Source organism: Contarinia nasturtii, unplaced genomic scaffold, assembly GCF_009176525.2.
Source record: "Contarinia nasturtii isolate CC-2019 unplaced genomic scaffold, AAFC_CNas_1.1 Cnas_scaffold_129, whole genome shotgun sequence".
Classification (NCBI taxonomy): domain Eukaryota; kingdom Metazoa; phylum Arthropoda; class Insecta; order Diptera; family Cecidomyiidae; genus Contarinia; species Contarinia nasturtii.
This window is the reverse complement of record NW_022197486.1, coordinates 4,250,282-4,273,347: the sequence shown is the minus strand read 5'-3', so window position 1 is coordinate 4,273,347 and position 23,066 is coordinate 4,250,282. Positions and strand designations below refer to the sequence as shown.

The 23,066-nt window shown below is 35.6% G+C and overlaps 1 protein-coding gene across 3 annotated transcripts in view; it reads right to left on the bottom strand.

The window, feature by feature from the left end:
- The window catches only part of LOC116349264 (teneurin-m), a 623,527-nt gene extending 600,461 nt beyond the window's left edge, over nt 1–23,066 (bottom strand). For all 3 annotated transcript variants that reach the window (XM_031780628.1, XM_031780636.1, XM_031780642.1), the window contains exon 1: nt 22,960–23,066. The gene's annotated coding sequence lies outside the window, so the exon portion shown is untranslated. The remainder of the gene's footprint in view (nt 1–22,959) is intronic.

Below are 23,066 nucleotides of genomic sequence, written 5' to 3'. Positions count from 1 at the left end.
AGAGAGAGAGAGAGAGAGAGAGAGAGAGAGAGAGAGAGAGAGAGAGACGGTGGCAACGACGAAGACGACGACAACAGAGTGTGCAAGAAAGAGACCAGGGATGCAGTGAATGTACACAAGTGGTAAGGTAATTGAGGTATATATTCTGATCAAACCCAAAAAAGCAGCGCAGCAACGGCATCGAGTAGCAGCAAAATGAATAAAGAGAGAGAGAGAGAGAAAAAAATGACATAGAAGGCATTTTACGTTTGAAATGGAACGACAACAACGATACGCACACAATCAATTCATGCAAATTTTTTTCCTCGAAACTTTTTCCACGTGCAACACTTTTTTTTCTCTCCCGTTACTTCTTTCGCACTGACACCCCGTCTCCCAATCCTCTTCCACTCGAATTTTTATTGCTGTTGTTGTTATGGTAATTTTTTAACACATGAATTGCTGAGCACATTTTGTTCGCTTGCAAACCGTCGTTGTCGTCGTCGTCATCTGCAGCTACACCGAATTCATGCATCCAAACAAGCAATCGCTACTTCTTTCTTCCTCTCTCTCTCTCTCCCCCTCCCTCTATGCCCCTTATTATGTGTGTTTTTGTTTTTACGAAACTATCGCAATTTCAGGCAACTCACGAACGAGTAAAGTATCAATTCAATGACGAAATCTTATTAAGCCCGTTACTATTTTTCGTCGCCGGAAAAGTGAGTTATTAAAAAATACGAATCGGATTTTTTTCCTTCTTTCCGTTCGTTGTTGTTCCATCATCATTTTTGTTGTGCATCTGGCGATATGTGTTTAGTGTGTGTATGTTGCTTATTGCATTACTGGCACCTGTTTGAATGGAATACGAAGCGTTATGATATTGCACTAAACATTCGTTGCAAAATAGCTCACGAGTTGATGTGATCAACCAAAACACTCTTCGAACTCAACGCAGTAATACTTTGTACGGAATGAGAAAATAAAATGAGGACTGCCTCTGGTGGTACGACAATTTTTTCTCAATCATGTAAAAACTATTATATTTTGCTATTTGGCTGCAGGTGAAAAAGCGTAAATCAATGCGAACGATGTGAAGATAATACGAATGTAATGGACCTCTAAAGCACGACTATAGACTGAAAAACGTATATATATATTGTTGATACCTGTATTCCTCACACGCATCATATTATACTTTGTACACACACAGGCAACAAAAAAAATTCAAATAGATTGATTGCATTGTCAACGAATAAAAAAGTTAATAATTTGAAAAGATAATAACTTTTCGAAAAAGTTTTTCTTCGTCGACGACGACAACGAAGATGTTGCATTTCAAAACGCAAAATGACAAAGAAATGAAGCGAACGAGAGAGAAAAAAAAATATTCGCCAAGCAAACACCAACAAAGTTAACAAAAATTGTGTAAAAATGAGCACTGGCGTACAAACATCAAGCACACCTCCAACCAACCACCATTATCGCGTCGGTGTCGCCGTGCAAACAATTGAAGATGCGAATTTTCTCGCACAGACGAACGATGTTCTATTGTGTAAGATCGAGCATAATTGAAAAAAATCACAATTCGTCTCTACTGTTTGCGCGAATCATCTTTGTATTTATAATAACTTAAGGCGCTAGATTCTTTTTTTACAATTGCTGCATGTATATACATACTTGATATATATTAATGTTAGCGTCAGTCAGGCGCATAAAATATTTCTCTTGTCATCATTCAACACTCTTACTATTTCCATTATTTTCTTATGTTTGACTTCTTTTTGAGAAAATATGCTATGTTTGGAAGTCCTTTGATCACCTCTACGCATATACTTGTTAACAGGTTATTCTTTTCCATTTTTTTTTTGTTTCACTTTTTTCGGCTTTGTACCTCTAACGATGTGTATAGAAAAAGAATTCGGAAGGAATTTTTTTCCAGCTAAAATATTGTTTTTTCCTTCAAATGGATTGAGTCGATTCTTCTACGTTTCGATTAGTATTTGGGTCGGCCTGGTTTACTATTCATAGTCCAGAAAGGACGATTTGTTTCAAAGGGCCGCCAAAAGGGGACATCGACTGTATCGAAATGTATGATGTATTTTTTCTACAGTATGCATACCAGTAATAACATTCAAGATTGACTTTATTCATTCTAACTTTAACACTCCCAGTACGATTCAAACTCTTTTAATTGAGCTTTTTCTATTCTTTTGTGAAATCTAAGAAAAAAACTTTCGTTTATGATACATTGCAACGTTGACATTTGATTGGAAACTTTTTTCTTCTTCGAAAATGTATCGATGAAAACAGTGAAACAAAGTTATAGAATGTCAATGACAAAATTTGTTATAATGAAGCGATGTGCAACAAATATCACAGCGATCATGAAAGTGCACAAAACAACTGCACCACAGACAAGACTCAAGGAGTAACAGACAAGACTCAAGAAATAACAGTAATCAGTTGCAATGACAATAATAACGATTACAAGACAGTAATGGAGGAAGCGATTAAAGCGAAGAAACAATAATAGTTCCAATGAGCGTGAATGAATGGCGTCTATGTGATTGCGAGAGACGAGGAATAGGAAAAACTTTCGCAATAGTTTATTTATAGATGCGAAACGTGAAAACTTATGTGCTTAAAAATGATAACATGGAAAAATGTCTGCAGAACTAATGTCTGAAGGACGAATGTCTAAAAAAAAGTACGTCATTCTTAAAAAATGGGCCGAAAAATTGTCTTTACCTATAGAGCTGCAAGTTATTGTATTCCTTTTTTCCGAAAAAATGCAAGTACCTCTTTTCTCCGAAAAAAAATCTGTGGAAAATTCGTCAATGTCTAGACCATAACTCCAATGTTGATGCAGACATTGGTTCGTTCCTCTGTTAAATGCAACCACTACATCCGTTGCTTCTATTCAGCAGATATTTACACTCATTCCCGCAACCCTTTGCTGTTCTATCATGTGTGTAAGCACGCCGCTTCCGAATGTCCCTGAAAACGACACGCTTACAACATTTTGAGTCATCGTAAGACACACGTTGCTGTCGATTTATGTTTTTCGTTGCACTTGTCGCTTCTCGATGGTCTCAATTGACTATCTCACATGCTCTCATCATTTCATTTCTTTCGTCTTTCTTTTTCTCAACTCAAATTCCATTGAAATGGTTCGTCTTTTTTTTATCGCTGATTAAGCTTTATTACAAAATACACAGCTTTGATGCCAGTAACGAAATCATCTAAAATGCGTCACTCAAATCAATTTTTGAAATTTTTATCTAATTTATTTAATCAAGTCGTAGCATCTAAACCATACGTCCTCAGCAGGGGTCCGAGGCGTCCAATTACCCCCCCTGACGAAGTGTTACCCTATAAAAAATTTCAAAGAATTCGTTCGATTTGCTGGGGATTTCGGCCAAAAAAGTGAGGACCTAGATTCTAAACCGTTGAACGAGAAAACACAAAAGAAAATTGTTTGTGCTGTTTTGAATAAATAAATTTGATTTTTTTTATACATCATTTGATGAATTAACTCATAGAGTTTCTTTTAATTATATTTCTTAAGATATAACGATTCACGAATGAACATAATTACTTGTGTGCATAGTTGGTTGTCCGACATACGAATTATTAAGCTTTTGAAATTTATCAAAATAAATTTTCTTTGTTTTCATTGCATCAATGTAATAAATGGTGTTAAATCACGTAATAAATGATGCCAAAATGCTTATTACCATTGTGTACCACCAAAATCATAATTGCGCTCAACAATAATAATTCATTTTATAAGGTTAGTTGTTTTGATAAAGTGTTTAAATGTAGAACAGCAGAATGTGCTGAAGTATCATTGGTGTTTTTTTTTTATCACTTCGATATCAATAACATATCACAGAAAATTGGATAAAAAAATAATTCTGATCCAATGGAACCATCAGTGTCTGACTCACGATAGAGGCACTAAATAAAAGACAACGAGAGAGAAAAAATCGAACACAGAAAAGAGACTTTGGTTCGCGATTGTGAAAAGTAACTTTTTGTTTGCACGTTTCGCTTTCATTACGAAATGGCATTTGATATGCATCTTCCTCATCCGATTTCGTATCTCACATTTTTTTCCCCTTTTTGAATTCTTTCTCTCCGTCGTCCCATTCGTTTAATTCTCTCGCACTTTTTCGACTTTGAAATGCTTACACTTCCATTATCGCCATTTATGCCGGATCGTCGTTTGAATTGCGCGCATTCGATGATCGGAGCGAATCTGAACGAGTATATTAAGAAGAACAAGAGAGAGAGGGAGGGAGAGACAGAGTGCGCGCTAGGGGTGTATGGGTTAAGGAAACATTCATTTCCTGTAATCGACATTCCCTGCTGTGATTTTTTGTCTTGTGACGTTGATTGCACCGGATGTTGTTGTCAGGTTTTTCTAGCTGTTGTATCGAATGTGTAGCGAACCGGCGACGATAACAACAACAGCATCAGCACCAAGAACGGTATACTGTGCATCGCTGAGCGTCAGTGCTGCTCTTCGATCCCATATCTTTTCTCTTGCAAAAAATATAAACTCGCTTGAAATAATGTTGTCTAAACACTTACAATCAAACGGATGGGATAAAGGTGGGAAAAAGAGAAAGAATTGAATGAATAAAGAATAAGAAAAAGAGGAAGAAAACGAAAGAGTCACAACCAAATCAATCCGTACACATACGTACGCATATAAGCGCACATCGCATACATTTTGAATCTCGTTTTAACATCTTCATTTTGAAAGCATTCGACAGCGGCAATGAAAGCAACAGCATCAACTGTGCCACATTGACTGACTCTGGCAACCAAAAACGGGGACGATGGTGCAAATGAGTTTTAGCAATATATTCTTAAATATTACGCCAAACACAAAACATTCGACGAAAATAACATCGACAGAAAGAGAAAAACATCAAATCAGCGACAGCTGAACCCGCCTCCATTTTGACATATTGCTTTTCTGTTCACTGTTGTCTGCTTGTGATGGCTTCAAACGATTTTCATAGGTTTTGCTCAAGATTTTCATCGGTTTGCTTTTCTTACGAAACTTTTATTTACTCTTTTTTTCTCTCTCGCTCTTTGGCTCTCATTCCGAGTCGATTTCCACTCGGTTTGACAGCGGAAAAGCAAACCGCATCAAACAGAGAAAATTCATATGTGCTTCAGATTATTCACTCACCGAAAAAGAGAAATAGAAAAGAAAATGCGTTGTGCGGAAGGGAGTTTTTGTGTATTTTGAGGACGTATAGATGCGATTTTCGGTTTTTATATGCAATCAAATATTTCGAACGATAGAAATCGATTTTCAAATGCGATGAAACTACCAAATATCATGAAGAATTTTTCCGGATAATCATTCAAAAATCCCCCCAAAAAAAAAAAACAATAAACTTGAAGTCTACAGAAATTCCAGTTCGAGATTTGATGAACGAAAGAAATTATTAAATAACAAATTGAGGCCCGGTTAAGGGAAGAAGAAGAAGTTGTATCAAACTATTCCTCGACTTTAGATGATCAAAGTGGAAATAACTATGAATAAACCAATAAGTAAGAAAAGGTAGTGTAACATCGTTTGAAGTGACTATGGTGGCGTAAACGGCATTGCATAAATTACACTGTACACAGAGAGAGAGAGAGACTGATTTTTCCACCAATTATTATAGTTGGTATGCTGAGATGTGTTTTGTTTTGGTTTCATTCCAAAGCATGCATAAACTTTGTACACATATTTCGTTTTTCTTGCATCATTTTCTTTTCATTTCGTTTTTTTTTTTGCTTTCGCAGTTTGCTGCTGTGTAACTTAGCTTGGCGCAATTTTTTCTCTTTTCACTTTATATCGTTGTTGTGCGCTTTCCTGTGTCTTGCCATTGCACGAACTTGTGCAATATTTTCTGCACTATTCCTCGCATACACACACTCACGTCAAGAATATTTATGATTTGCATGCTTAGTTACATGTGTATGGGGAAAAAGTATGGCATAGGAAAAACAAGAGTCACCCTCGTGGCAACCGAGGAAAAGAGATAAACATGGAATAGAAAGAATTATTGCAAAAGATGGCACACAAACACAGCACAGCACACTGAAGCGTACCGAGAGAATGAATGGAGACGGAGGAAAAAGAAGTTGCAACAAAAATATGCATACCAAACAACAAAATATTGTTATTGAAAATAGAGGCAAGAAAAAGAACAACAATGGCAATAAGGCGGTACAAGAGAGCTCGGTCGCTCAGACAGCGGCTGCGACACCGACGATATCAACGATGAACAACACACCGGGACACATTGTGAAAAATCATCAACCACTCTCAAGACTCAACTCTCAACAAGCATTTTTAAATTGATGTTGTTGAAATTAAATAGATGAGATAATCGAATCTTTTTTGAACTAAAGTAAACAGCATAGCGCACGAGCTCACTCGAATGAAATGAAACGAAACGCACAAATAACTTAAAGAAAAGCGAAAATAAAATATGCGTTCGGCTTGCTTATTCGATACTCTAGACACATCACCGTCGACGACTATGCAACAGCAGATAAACATAAAAGTGTTAAAATATATAATCGGAACAGGTTTCAACTACAAGAAAATATTGTGCAAAACTTTTCTCCCAAGCAAAAAGGACGAGCGAGCGCATCTAGAGAGCGGGAGAGAAAAAAAGTTTTTACATCGCGCACAAATTTCAAGTTAGCTTTCGTGATTTTCTGCGCGCACCTCATCTCTCTTCTTTTTTTTTAGTCTACTTTGACAGTTTTCGATGTAGAAACGATAAAGTTGCACAAAATTAATATTTGAACAAGAAAAAAAAAAGAGAAAAGAAAACAATATATAGCGCGAAAAGAAAGCGATTGAACAGCGCACATTTTGATCCAGTTTGATCAAAAGTTTCACATTTCAACACACTGCATTTGATTATGTCATGAACAACAATATTCGCGCAATATCGGACGCTACATGCGACGCGATGTTCCATTGTACTTTTACAAAAAGAGCTTTTCGAATGACTTCCTTAGAAAAGGGCTAATTATGACAAAAGGTAATATAACTTTTTCGATGCCAACGATCGCACACAGTCTGAAGTTAATTACATTTGGCACCAAATTGACTCTCACTTTTTCTCATTTTCTTATGGCATTAAATGGCCCCTATTATCACCAGGCTTTTCGGCAACATAATCATAAATTTTTCTTACTTTTTCTGTTTATTGTTATGAATTACTTGTTTTTTGGGAATGAAAAAAAATGTTCATTTCACAATTGTAAACATTTCCATCCCTGGCCGAGGTCTGGTTGGTCATTTTTTTTTTGTTCCTTTCTCTTTTTTCAGTCGACAACTTATTTACCGAAGTGGAGTGAGATGAGAAAGATGTGAATCCTAAATATGTCTTTTACATGTTGTTTTTAGAAGTGAACGAATCAAATTTGGCTCTCATTTTATTTTGGCCAAATGAAAAGTAAAAGGCTTCCACAATGGACATGGGCGAATTTTGTAGAAACGAAACACATACCATACCACATACACGAAAAAGGAAGAAAAGCATTGCCATAACAACTTTGCGAGTAAATTTCCATTTCTAAGGGCAATTTGATTTTATTTTCATTGGAATTTTCATCCCATTCTGTTTATAATTCCGTTTATCTTCATTTTTATTTGCGTTTTCTGCCATCTCGTAACAAATTCAGATTCATCAAACAGATTGTTGGCAAACATACGAATATAGTCCGAATGTAAATAAACATGGAAACAGTAATACTTGAAGAAAAAAACTGAAAGAGACGAAGAGGGAGGGAGAGAGGCAGCGCAATAAATTTATGATAAATGTTGTGATCAACAACATGATTGTTGAACTAACAACCTAGTAACAAAACAAGTGCACCCATCAAAATGGTCAAATGGACCTGGATGCTGAATAAAATCTCGGATATGACCTTCGAGATATGAGGTAGAAGAGTGAATTTGTCACATAAAAATCTGAAACACTAAATGGCCTTAAACTCCGGACAATGTTACCTATACCATACTCATTACGTTTTTTTTACGTTTCACTTTTTACGACACGTAAATTTTCTCTGCACCATATTTCGACCGTCAAAGGTCGATTATTTATTGGCAATCAATGGTACAATGGTCGAATATTAGCCAGGTCTTTAATCAACGTTGGCACCATTGGCACGAATTCCACGCTGAAAGAATTATTTCCATTGAAATAAACAAACAATATTCGATTCTTATTGCATAAATATTGAAATCGAATCGAAACATGGTTCGTGAAAAATCGTGTATCGACTAGAAATGGAACAAAACGTGCATTGAGTGTATTATATATTTTGAATGATTGATACAACCGCAAGTGTATTTTGAGGAATGGTTGGCAAGAAGAAAATTTATTTCATTTGTTGTTTGATTTCATTTTTATGTGTACTTTTTGTGTGGATGTGTGTGTTTGTGTCAATACAAAAGAATGAATCAAACACTTCGACTCGTTTGAATACCAATTTTTCATGTGATTTTGTGTAACATAAATAACAAACACGATGTCATTATCATCATCAATGCGATGCTGTCCATCATTTCGAATGAATTTCTCTCAATTCAAATGGCATGAATGCCACTGCACAGAACGATGTGTGCATTGTCATTTTATCGCCCATTTTTCATCATTATTTGTCTATGCGAAGGATGAGACATTGACTCAAATAGACAGACAGACAGACAGACATAGATAGATAGAGGGATGTGTATGAAATCTAAGTGATTTTAGTTTCTTTTGGTGAGTGATTTTTTTCTATTCTTCTTTCTATCTCTCTCTCTCTCTCTCTCTCTCTCTCTCTCTCTCTCTTTCTCTCTCTCCCTCGATCTCAATTGAAATGTGCACGGATGAGAAAATGCATCTGCGCCCCAAAAAAATATATCAACAAATCAACCAAACAGATGCACTCACGTTTCATATTAAAACTCATTTCATTTTCACTTTTTATAATATTCGTTCTTCTTTTCGGCTTTCGCGATATGATCAACCAAAGAGGAAAAAAGGAGAGAGCATGTGAATGGGTTGATATTGTGGTTGTTGTTTCGTGCTTGTTTGCATCTTATATAGCCAAAGTGCGTTCAACTAGATGGTTTTCTGTGCCATTCTAATCTATTCGTTTCATGGCTTGATGATGTTCGGTTTTCAACTTCCTTTGTTCATTGCACGAAAAAGCATCTTCGTTTTTTTTTCTCGCACAAAAGCTGTAATCAAGAATGAAACAGATAAAAGGCGGAAATAATGCATTGAATCAAAATTTGAACAATTTTTCCGCATGACATTTGCTGTGGTGTGTGTGTTTCAATTGTCACTTTGAGGCAAACATATGAATTTGGCAACAATGAAAAAAGAAGTAATAAGATTTGAATTGAAGTAGCAGTTATTCTTACAGTGTTGCAATGTAATCATTTCCTCAAATCGTTCAAAATTGATGTGTTTGGTATGATTTTGACACCACGAGATGTGCACCCAACAAATAAATAATAACACATTCAATTCTGCTCATACAATTTAATCGAAGAGAGAGAGAGATTGAGAAATTGATGAAAATTCAAACCGAAAAATGCAATTCGAATAAAAACGTTCGGTTTTCCTTTGAAAATAAGAAAGATTTCAATCAATCATACTTGTCTGCACTTTGCATCCCATAAATAATTTTCTAATGCAAAAAAATGTAGCGCACAACGACGAAACTCAATGATTCAATATTTTTGTTCGAATTTAATCGTTGCATACTTATCGTTCATTTTATTATATTGTGAGTGTTCGTTCATCCGGTCGTCAATTAGTGCGAAAACTATCACAAAATAATGATTCGTGTTTGAATTCTTACCAGAGGCCAGGGAGTGCTTGTTACGAAATATTCAGTCATTTTAGTGTGCTTTTTGTTCTATCTCACTTTGAGGTTCTCTTTCTTTCCATTCTCTCCCTCTATCTCTCGCCCGCTCTACATCAATGTCTACCTGTCACTCCTTCCCCCTCTCTATTCTTCTCTCCTCTCTCCTTTGTCTCTTCTCCCCTCTCTCTATCCCTCTTCCTCCCCTTTCTCCCCCTCTTCCTCCCTTTCAATACGTTCACTCTTTCATTTTTGCCCATATGACCTAAGCGAAAAACTTAAATTGTTAAATACAGTTCCAGATCGTCGAATGATTGTTGTAATGAATACATATTTTTGTTGTCCATGCTCACAGAAATTGTGATTTGTAATAATTGACGTAATTATTTGCCTGTGAACAGTGTGAATTTGAGTAAGAGATGTGCCCGACAACAAACTCGAATAAAAGAAAACTACTTACTTATTTGCAGCCGGAACAAAACGGTATAATTTGTAAGGTAGTTTGATGATTTAGCAACAAGCACGTGACAATATCAAAACACACTGCATTGGAATCGATTAATAACAAAACTCAGTGAGAAAGACATTGATGTTAGCTCACTTGGATGGCATTGAATGTGTCGCATCCAGAGAGAAAATGGTCGTCTAATTGGAAGTCGAAAAGAAAATGGAAGAAAGTACACGAAACGAGAAAGAGCAAGAGATTGAAGTAAAGTGTAAGAGAGAGACAGAGAATTCGAGTGTTGGCGATAACTTTGTGTGTAAGTGAACCGTTTAGCGTTCACGCGTGCAATCATCCTCAAATGAATGAATCTATAGAAGGTTGCAAATCTCCAACCCATTTCGAATCCAGACCTCGGAAGTATAAAGCAAATCAGAATAACGTTTAGTAGAAATAGAAGCGCACAATTGTCGGCTATCAGTATAAAAACGTTTCAATTTCTTATGCATTAAATGATATACAAACTGGTCGGATAATAACACCGATTCCTTTTTCAAACGAACCACCTCGACAGATGCAAACGAAAAACGACTGCACGGCGTGTGAAATAACAAAAAAAAAATATGAACAAAGTCTGTGTGAAAATCAGTATATATACACAAACACACACTTTACACTACAGTGCAACAATCCATTTTGTGAGTGAAAATTATGTGTGCGTATGAAAGCAATAATGTCTGAATGCATCCGCATTGACTTGTATAAACGAATAAATGTAAGTTGAATTTATCTGAGAAAAGACGAACAATGTGAAAAAGGTGTTCAGTCTCTATATATACCGATATTACAGCCGACGATGGAACGGGAATAATAATGCTATCCGTGATAAATGGATAGACCGACAGTATAGAGAGATCGAGGGGGAGGGGAGTGGCAGGAGAGCAAAGAAAGTGCAGACCAGAAAGATGAAAGAATCAAATGTGTGAGACAGCACAAACTGATTGTGAGAAAATGGCGAGAGAACTAAAAAGGTGTAATGAGCTTTAACCGGAGGTAGAAATTAATTGGATTTTATGCAATAAGCAAAAAGTAATTTGATTTTGCACAAATTAAAAAGAAAACTCTTCGGCGTTTTTCCATCATCTTTTTTTTCTTCTTCTTCTTTTCTGTTCGTTGCCAATTTTAGAGGATAGTTGAATTTATGGAGCAGTCGATAGCAAACTCATAAAATCATCGGTGAAAATGTGTGTGCATTAACACACAAGTGATTCGTTCCCGTGACAACTCATAATTTAATCAAGATTTCTTTTTACCTCCTTGGTCCACACACACGCGAACATACATTTTGTTCATAATTTTAATTTAATCATTTATGGTGTTATTGTTCACAGTTCAACGCTAAAGACAATCCACGATTTTGTCCGGTATCATGATAAAATTGAAAACTGCTTTATCGCATTTACACGGTAATCGAAACTTTGCTCGTTCATTTGAAAAATCAATTAGTATTAGCTGTTCGTATACGAACCAGTTCCATTTTGCCAATGCAGAACAAAGAGAAAAAAAACACACGACATCTCATTAATTTCAATTAATAAGTCGTTTTTTCTTGACTTATTTTCATTTGATAAAACGATAAACGCATTACTTCGTGGATCAACTTCTCATTAGGCGAGCATTTTGTCGCAGATAGCATGGGGAATAAAAAAAAACGTGACGACGATCCAGAACTGAGTTACTTCAACCAGAATGACATCTATCACTCTTTCAATCTTCTCTCTCTCTTTGTGCCATCTTTGTCGTTACTTTTTTCCCTTCATTTTAAGATATATATTTTTCATTCATGCGCTTTTTTGGCTTGTTACACACGGCATTAAAATCTTTTCATTTTACTGTCAATTCATTGGCGGTTTTATTACAGCCCAAATGACTGAAAGTTTTCAAAAACATTAATTATCACACTTTTTTTATCATCCGTTCGGTATGATGGGTTTGTTGTGTGCGTGCGTTTTTATATAGAATGTTTTCTCGTAATCGCTTTTTTTCGCCCACGGTGCAAATAACGGGGAGCTTTGAATAAAAACAACAAACAAAACGAATTTGTAACAAATCCTTCAAAAGGAAATGTACAAATTCAAATTAGATTGGATAATCCGATTTCCGCGTTTTTTTCTCTCGCTCCTCGCATTCCCGGTTGTCATGCAATTTTTTTTATTCACATTCACCCATATTCGATGTTGGGTTGAGCTCTGATTCAACCGAATAGATGATTATTGGAATGAATGAAAAAAAAGAGTTCGCATTAAAATAATTTGCACGCGCTATTTAAAGTCATTTATTCGCTTTGTTGCGTTTGTATAGTGCATTGAGTGAGCGATTATGTACTTATTAAACAATAATTTCTCGCATTGCAAGTAATGGTAGCGTTGGCGGGTTGCTGCCAGTTGTCAACTGTCTCATGATTCATGCCATGTTGCACATATTAAATTGTCCAATGTTTTATGGTCAATGAATTTGTATGTGTGTGTGTGTGCATCGTTTTATTTGCACCATTTCGATTTTGATGAAATTTTTCTCTCGAACAAATCAACTCAGCCAAATCCATTACAATTTATTTTATTTTTCGTCCAAATTTTGAAATCTATTCACATATTTTGATTATCGTGTCGATAATATCAATAATTTATTATTATCATTTTTTTCTTCTGGTCGACTTATTTAAAATACAACCATAAAATTGTGCCGAGCAAATTAGAACTACTTCGAAATATTCAACCGAAAATTGACATTCAGAGAAGGTGACATATCGAAACCCTAGTCGAAACCTGATACATTCATTTTTCAATAAAATCCGCAACTAATTCAATTACTTTTGGGCCTGTAACCGGCTGTAAAATATTTATTCAACCGTTTAGCTTTCGAATTTTCAGATAGTCATTTTAAACTGATTCATTTTATTGTTACAAAATTGAATTAATTGAAAAAGCATTTTCATTTGCACTTTTTTTGGAAACCACGAAAAAACAAAAAAATGTTAGATTATCGATGTGGTTACATAAATTCACATAAAGTAAGATGAACAAAAGAAATCATATAACACAAATTCGGCAGCAAATTCTCTGTTTTCCATCGTTTTGACGAGAATTCAAGTTTATGCTCACTGCAGTCTCTCGCGTTTTTTTTTTATAAAAAAAATGAGTGCAAATCGCATTTAATCCGTTGGCGCAAAAATATTAACCCATTAAAAATCTTCTACAAATAATAAACGATTTTTTTTTTATCTCTGGGGCTTATATAAAGTTTTCTCATTCGAATAGTAGGCATTGTTCCATAATAACAATCTCATAATGATGAGCGGAAATAGCATGAACTGTGGCAGTCTGTCCGTGACAAAATGACCGTGTTTCCTCTTAAATGTTTTTGACCATCTCATTATGTGATGCAGCCGATTTACTGTGCTGTATACTGAGAGGGTGGATGTGGTAGAATGGGTGATTTTGATAGAAAAATCGGCGTCAATTACACAATATGTTCCAAAAATATTCGAACTTTTCCAAAATGACTCCACTAAAACCCAGTTTTTCGGCATAAATTAGTCACAATTTGAAGCAAGATTGTCGTGTCGTGTCTCGCCATAATCGATTGTAATTTTTAATGGGACATAGAAATTAAATTTTTGCCAAAAGGTGGATTTTCCGAAAAAAGGCCCAAAAAATATTGGAACACATCAATTGGTTTGCAAGATTACTAGGTATTGGTGTGCAATCGGTTGAACGCGTGTAATGGTTGATTGGATATGTGTAGGTGTGTGTGTATCGCTATTTTGTGTTCATTTTTTCGCCTGGCTTCGAATCATAATTGAGTTGATTTACATTTATTATTATTGTCAATTTGAACAACAAATTCGCCCTATCGTTTTTCGAGAATGTGGAGTGGAAACATTTTTTTTTATATCCACGATCAACCAAACTAAAATTGGTTGGATGAATACCAAAAAAAAAAAATTATATGAACGAGCGACATGAATAAAAACCTCATTTAAATTGCATAATTTATTCAGCGGTAGAAAAAAAAACAGCGTGTATTTATTACACGATCAACATGGGGATGCAATAGGTGGCCATCCGGTCCAATTGTGGAGTAGGAGTGGGGTGGACGTTTTTTTTTGCGGGAGTGGAGGAAAGGGGATGGCAAAGCGATTGAACGAACCGCGTACTCTCTTTCTGGACATGTAGACAAACACTGGCAATAAATTGCATGCTCTCACACACATGCTTTGCCAGTCAGAGAGGTTGATATTTAAAGGTAAATTAATTCGTATTAATTATAAAACGAAATAATGACCCCGAATCGCAAACCACACACGCTTCGTGTTGTTTGGCCCCTCGACCGCCTCGTCCACATCACATTCTACGCATATAAATTGATGAACACATTTATTTCGTATGTACTTGTCGTTCGCCTAAATCGTTTCAATCGCATTGAATAACAATCTTTTTTTCACACGTATATAGAGTATGCATTATGTTTCATTACAAGTTTCGATAAATGTACTGCATAATTTTTTTTGCTGTTTTGTTTTTGCGTGCCGTTGTTGATGGTGACCGGTTCGAATCGGCTCTATGGTATTGTGTGGAATGATAGGATGATTTTCACGCTTGATGAAACCAAATTTCATTATTTTTGATACTGACACCCAATTATTTTTGTTAATGCTCATATAAATGGCAATATAATCAACGACACACTAAAATCTGCTACTGCCGCTCGATTCTCTTTTTTTCCATGCTCATCGTTTGCCCATTTCAGTCCAACTGCTTTAAATCGCATTAAATATATCGACCACGTTAACATTTTTTTGTTTCTCGCACCCTTTCAAAATATAGCAATGCACTTTTATTTATAATAACAGGCATGAATATACAAAATTATATATAGATATTTTTTTTTAAACCGGACGCGGGAAAAAACTGCATACGCTTGTGATGGAAAACGAACGTTTTATGTCCTAAAATGGATTTTATCTTTTGTTTTATTGTTCGATAAGAGTTTAAATATTTTGATTGCCATTAGATGAATCAACGTTAAACGGAAATCAAGTGAGATATTCGATTTAAAAAAAAAAACCATTAAATGATCTCATTATGGATGAATAAATCAGTCCTTCAAATGAGCAGCTCAAATAAATGTGTGTGTTTTTTTTTTCACTTCAAAATCAAGTGAAATTGTGGCTCCACACAGAAAATTCTTTTGTTTAACTTTAAAATGGGGATGCCCTGTAAAATTTTCCATCGAAATGATGCCGATGGTTTGTATTATTTCGATGGAGAGAAACGTTCCATCATTATGTTGTATAGCATATTGCTGGCGCGTGTGAGCGTTTTTGTCTGTGGAGACGGGGCTGTAACGCCATCAACGCGCTGTTTGCTTGAGCTTCTTAAGATAGTACCATTTTGTAACGGATTCGCTCAAGTGATGGTGCATCCACGATGACTTATCACACATTTAAACGACGTTGCAAAACAGATTGAACTCTATGATAGAAAAAACACAGATTTAAATTTCGAATGAAAAAAAGAAGAAGAAGAAGAAGAGAGAAGATGCTGGAAAATGTGTTCAATCCATTTAAATGTGTGGCATGTTGCAGCATCTAAATCTTGAAATTCAATTGACCGTAATGCATAAAGCATTTATACATGATTAATGAAGTGAATTCAAATCTAAATTGACGATTAACATAATTACAATTGACGCGATTAGTGTTTTCGCTCGATGCTTTCTGTGCGGCTATTGTGTCTCCATATTCACTTCCCATTCTCCTCCGATTGCAAATCGTTCGTATGGTGCTGTGTACACGGTGTGTATAATCTTTGTTCTGTTATGCAATGGATTTTGGGTTGATGGCGTTGGCCGAGCGTCCCCCCAAAAACGATGTTCTATTAATCTCCTACCATCAAGTTAAATCAAGCAATTTATCTACGTGACAATATTGGCGATGACGTTCGCCAAACCGAAAAGATGACCACTGGTCCACGCTACACCCCCTCCTCCTCTCGAAAGCGCACTTGTTCTCGCTCACATGGTTGCTTATTTTAATCTACATATACGAACGGTACATAGACGCGCAAATGCAATATGTTGATCGCATTTCACTTTTGGCTCTTTTATTTTAGCAATTGCGACAACAATAAAATACCATCGACACATTGACCATTGTAGTTGTTGCGCGCGAGCATTAAAATTGATTATGAAATCAATTGAATATGCATTGTATGTAACGCATATTCAAAATTGCGAATTTGTAATGCAGAAATGTGCGCATTCACATACACACAACCGCACGCATACACATACACACCGGGTAAACGAATTGAATATGTTATGGTGTACGTGATGGGCCACTGTTTTGGAGCGTAATACACGTTGGAAACTGTATTGTCAAATAATTTATTTGGACGAACGAATGAATCAAATGCCAAACGATTTATCAATGATGTTTCGATTTCCGGTAATCAAAAATGAGGAATGTTGTGTGTGTAGTCCCTTTCAAAATGCATACATTCTTGTGGAATTTTTCTTCAACCCAATAAATATGCATGATTCGTTATGACCGACACTGATTTTCATGCCCTTTTTTTTATTCAATTCGAGCTTTTGCTCAAGTTGAGTTCTTAACCGTTTTTTCTACTTTACAAACAATCAGCAACAAAGCGAACAAGATCTTTGACATATTCCACATAAAAAAGAGATTGATGTGGTTGATGAGTTTGCCATAAAGAATGGAAATTATTCAAGCAAGAGAAGAGGGAAAAAATGAAGTAGAAAAATTACACATTTGAATAAATTTTCAAATTTATTACCAGTTTGGTGAGTGGCTGCCAGCTGAAAATGGGAAAGAGAATGGAGAGTAAGAGAGCGAAACAAAGTGGTAAATTGACCACTTAAGGTTGATGCAAACAATGGCATAACAAACAAACGCAAACAAAGCGTAAAAATTGAAAACAAGATCAAAAAAGACGGAATTGTTACTGTGCTTGCTTGTTGTCATCGTTGTTGTTATTGATGTTGCATAAATTTACATACGGAATGACGACGATGACAAACGAAGTAAAATATGTATGGGAAGTGCTGGATTTTCCTTTTTTTTTTGTGTGTGTGTGTGTGTGAAGAACTCAATGAAAAGCCATAGTTTTGATACAACATCCAAATGAAGTACACTTTTTGGTCTTAGAGTACATGGGAAATGCAATCAAAAGGCTTACTTTTAATCTATGCCAAAATCACACACACATTCGCAAAAGTTCGAACCGAGAAAAAAAACGTCACCACAAGTAAAATAATGAAGGAGAATGAAAAATAAGCCCGAAATTTGTGCACATTTCCATCCTTTTCCTCTTCGGTTCAATAAATGACAATAAATGCAATTGTGTTTCTGTTGAAGCGAGAGAGAGAACGAGACAGAGAAAGAGAGAGAACGAGAGAGAGAAAGAGGAAGAGAGAGAGAGAAAGAGCACACATATTTGAGTTTTAATGCAAACGAGCAACTAACATCATTGAGTGCTGAAGGCAATGGGCCGAAGTAGTAGAGCCCCAAAAAGTGACATTTATTGTAAGAACAAGACTGAAAAAAGAATGCCATATAACACAAAAAAACGGAACACACATACACAATCGAAATAGGCAATGCAAAAAAGGCAAAACGAGCAGCAATGAGTGGCAACAGAAGCAAAAGGAGTTTCACATATACAAATGCGACGAACAAGATGAGTTGACGAGTATGTACACACAACAACCAGAGAGTAAGTGAGCTAGCGAGAGATAGAGACTGCAAATGAGGGAGATAGAGAGAGAGAAAGAGCAAAAAAGGACAAACATTCGAATGTATAAATTTTGTGAATTGTAGATATTAACCTGTAACAAAAGCTTTTGAATAAACTATGCCTCATGAATATTTGATGATGTTCGTAGGAAGAGTGGGTGAGAAAACGAGCGCGTGCTTCGATCGTTCTCTCTTCCTCTCTGCCCCCCGCCTCTCTCTATCTATTTTTCTCTTTCTTGTTCACATATTACCATGTGAGTATGCTTGAGCTCAGCAGAGCCAATGTGAAAAAGCATTAAATGAAGCAAACGGTTGGTATGCCGACTGTGGCTTTAGCCATGCTCATGTGCATATAGTCAGTGTGAGATTGGGGAGGAGGGAAAGAGAAAAAGTGAGCTAAAATGTGCATTTTTGCTCGTATTTTGTGTGAATTGCTTAGACACATCATAAAGCGCAAATATTTTTGAATTCATCTCTGAATGCAAACTGTCGACTGCCGATGCGTGTGTGTGTGCCATATTCGCTTTTCTCTTCATGTGACGCTTCTATTTGTGTACTCAAATTTAGCATTCAATAGTTGTTTTATTATAAATGTGCAAAAAAGGGCACCACTCACATACAACAGCCACCAACAGCACGCATGCTACCGAATGGAAAACGCACACACGATAAATACATTGTAATAAATCGTTACATATACAAATTGCACGATTCAATGTTTTTGGCCCCACTGCGTTCGACTCTCTTTCTTTCTTTCTCTCTCTCTCTCTCTCTCTCTCTCTCTCTCTCTCTCTCTCTCTCTCTTTCTCTCTCTCTCTCTCTCACTGTCTGTCTCTTGCACTGTGCTCGAATGCGTGTATGTTCATTTTCTGATTTTTGTGCTGGCTCGACAAAATCTCGAACATGTCATAGCAAATTGAGTTGGCACACTGGCTTTAGGCTTTCAAACGAAAACGCACCGAAAAGAGTGAAAGAGAATAAGTTAAACGCATGCCATTTAAACACAATGAATAAGAACGGGTGCACAAAATGCGAAACCGAAAACTTTCTGCTTTTCTCACTGTTTTGCATTCTTGTCAGGCAAATGAAACAAGCTCTCCATTGATAAAAAAAAGATAGATCGAATGTTAAACATATTTTATAGAAAAAAACGAATAAATTTTTAGACAAAGCTTTCATCACAAATGGTGCATTTCCTCCCATTTATTTAGAATTTGGTTAATTGCAGCAGAGAATAGAACAATCCAAACGATGTTACACAAATTTTTGTGCACACTCAAATTGAAACATTCACACAAATGATTTTCACTCAGATTTCTCATTGTTTTGTAAAATGTTTTAGTTTTCGAAGATTATTATTTAACGAACATGCTACAATAATTGGTTATTTTCGTCTGAAAACATATTGAGTAGCCTAAGCTCGGCAATTGAAGAGAGTCAAAAAGTTAACGAGCACCATCGAATTGAAAATCGGGTATGGGTGGTGCCGACTTAATCAAAATGAAAACATTAATAATAAATAATCAAAGTTTCGAGTGATGCCCTCAAAAAGTGAATAAGTTAACATAAAACCATATAAATTCGTCCGCTGATGTTGTTTATCACAAATGGTGCATTTGTTTTGCAAAACTTTGTTTCCGATTTTGTTTGACGTTTGTTTGGTGTTTTTTTCTTTTGCGCGAGATTTTTTGTCCATGAGCATTGAGAGTGTATCTGTTGTCAATGCAATCCAAATCGACGATTTGTTTATTTAGATCTTAACATGAAATGCATTCACAAGTACACAAACACGAATGTGATGCGACGCAATGTTTGTATATATTATGAGACCCTCATCGAATGTACACACACAGAGCACAAAAAAAGGTGACTGTATGCGGAGGCTTACACCGAGCGGTGGTGTGAGAAAACGAGATATATTGTGGGGGATTGGGTTGGTTTATTGGGCTGAATTGGTGCCTCAAACCCCATCTTCAAGAGATGGTTGCATTTATTTGAATCAGGCTTTTCGAATCGATTGAAACATTTCAAATATCGTCATGGCATTTGTGTGTTGCAACTAACATTTATTAAAAGCTGAATGTTTTTTTATGATGGTTGCAAATAGCAAGTACAAAAGTAATACTTCCCATCGACTCTGTCATTCACACACACATTCGATTGGAATTGTACATACTGTATAATTGTGTGTATTCATAACTGTTGGCGTCTATCGTTCATTGCATGATTATTTTATTATGAAAATGTGCACGGGCTTTTGTGTTTATTTAGTAACCCGTTATTTGTGCAGACATTTTTTATATATGTGTGTAAAAGGGAGAGACAGAGAGAGAGTGGCCGTCCTTTATTTTATTTGCTTGTGAATATATATATATAAGTTTTGTGCTGGTTCCATGATTGCAATTGTAAACAGTTCAATAAAATTCAATATAATCTTGAAAATAATGTAAAAACAAAAACAGTAAAATGATATATATAAACAAACTAGCAAATATAAACTAATCCATTGTATTCACTTGAAAATGGTTCAATGAAGCATGTTTGAACCAAAACGGAATTATCTTTTGCAAAATGTTTTTGCGAATGCAAACGAACGAACGTATTGAAATGTGTAATTCTTGTGAGTCGAAACCAAATGGTCAAAAGTTTCGAGTGCACCGAACATCTCAAGACAAACGAATTTTCAATAAAAGGAAATGCTATTTGATGCTGAACCCGAATTTATGTCTAACAATTGCTTCCACACAGATTATCATTTCCACATTCAAAAACAACTTCCGAAGAAACAATGAACATTTTCACTTTGGTTTTTTTTTTTCATCTCAAACTTCGTGTTTTTTTTTTCTTGGAAAAACAAAATCGTTGTACAAGTGATTTTTGGGACATTTTTGGTGCGGAGAGAAAATCAAGAGATAGAAATGGTCGTTATTTGTGTTAGACTGAACCAAGTTGGCAGTGCAATTCGATTACAACATCTAAAAACTTAGTTTATTATCATTTTCATTTGTAAAATGTTGCTGGTTTTTGTGTGTTTACAACTTTGCGCTAAGATTTTATGAATGAATTCACACTTGCCAAGAGTAACTTCGTGAATGTTACAGTTGGGCGATAACTGGAGGAGAGAGAGAGAGGGAGAGAAGAAAAGAGCAACGCGATGGCGAAAAGGAGATTTCCGACACTTATTCGAAACGTTAATTACATTGAGTGGGCATGCAATTTTAAAATAATTACCGGACTCTGCACCAAGTATATTCCGTCTTAAAGTGCGACAAAATGATGTGAGAAAGAAAAGCGTATATGTGAGAGAGTGCACTGTGTAATGGCTATTTTACCAGCAGCAGCAAAAAAAAAATCATAATTGCTCACAGACACCACACAGCCACAATGACAATGGCTTGAAACAAACAATAGACTAGTCGTTGTCATTTACGGCACCGCTCGTGTACACACAATGAATTTCGGTCGGTGATTGTCATTTCACCTCGAAGTGGATTTGATTCCTTGTCTGGCCGTCGACAACGATTAAGTCCCCATCAAGTCAGTTTGAAATCAGCATGACTTCGTTCGTATATGCCCACCCATAAATGGAATTCATCCAACTTTTTACTGTAACACTCATTCGGAAAAACGCCACTAAACAAAAACTTCTCTACTCAACTTCAACTTTCTCTCCCTTTCTTGAACAAAGGCTGGGCTTTCTTCCGCGTTTACACACAAAGCGTAAAAGACAAAACGGAAACGCTTAGGCAACTTAGGAAACGACGTTACAATGACTAAACGGATAATGACAGGTTTACAACATCGAAAAAGTACCGTATTCGATAAGATAATTGATCAATATATAAATCTTCAATTTTCGTTTTTTATACATCATTTTACACTTTGGTGCATATTCGGCAAAAACTTAAACGTACAAATAAAAAGTTTTGATTATTAGATGGGGTGGTGGGAGTTTGAATTTGACGAAAAATTGTCAAGAAATTCGGAGAATTCCATATCACAATGAAATTTTGACAATTATTTTAGAAAAAGCTTAAAAAGCTGTTCTAGTACACGCACTAATCTAATTGTGCTAAAAACTATTTTTGTCGGTTTTAGAGAAGTTTGGAATAGTGATCTCGTGTTGCTTCTTTAGATTGTAATGAACAGTTTTTTATTTGTTTTTTTTTTTTTTTAATTCTAAACAGATTTACATATAAAGATTTTATGAGAGTTCCTCCAAATATTTGATTACGCTTGCACCAATTTCCCATTCGTCAACATTTATATAATTTCATGAACATCAAGTACAACAATCTTTCTCCCATCATTGAGATATTTCAATTCATTTACTTCAAAAATTGAATTTGATTTTTTTTCGTGTTAAACCGATATATTTAATCGGTAATCAAGGCCAATAGACCGAAAAAAATGAAAATTGCGCACAATTTTGTTGTTGTTGACTATGGTAAGAATTTTTTTTCGATTCGAAGCGATAAGTGACGAACAGTGCGAATTGGTTGCACGATCACGCACGCAATGTACTCACATCACATGAGTAGAATTGGGCAAAGTGTACCACTGTTCCAAAGGATAACTCTCATATATTTATATATTTTTTTGTTACAGAAATTCAACAATTTCCATTTCCATTCATTATCTGTTGATTTTATTTCCTTGATTTTTCAAGTCCCCAATTAATGTTCGTGTTAAAATTCAATTCGTTTTAAAATTGAACAAGTCGTATTTACAATAAAGTACTTCTTTACTCATTGAGAGGAAAAATGTATTTCATACACACTTGGTGTGTAAATAAAATCACTTAAATCTAGACTAGATTACTTACCTGATCGTCTTATTGTGTGCAACACTGTGTATTTCTTAAAGTTTCGTTAAAATGTTTATTGATTTCGTTCAGATTAGTTCAGTGTGTCCAGTTCAACGTAATTAAAC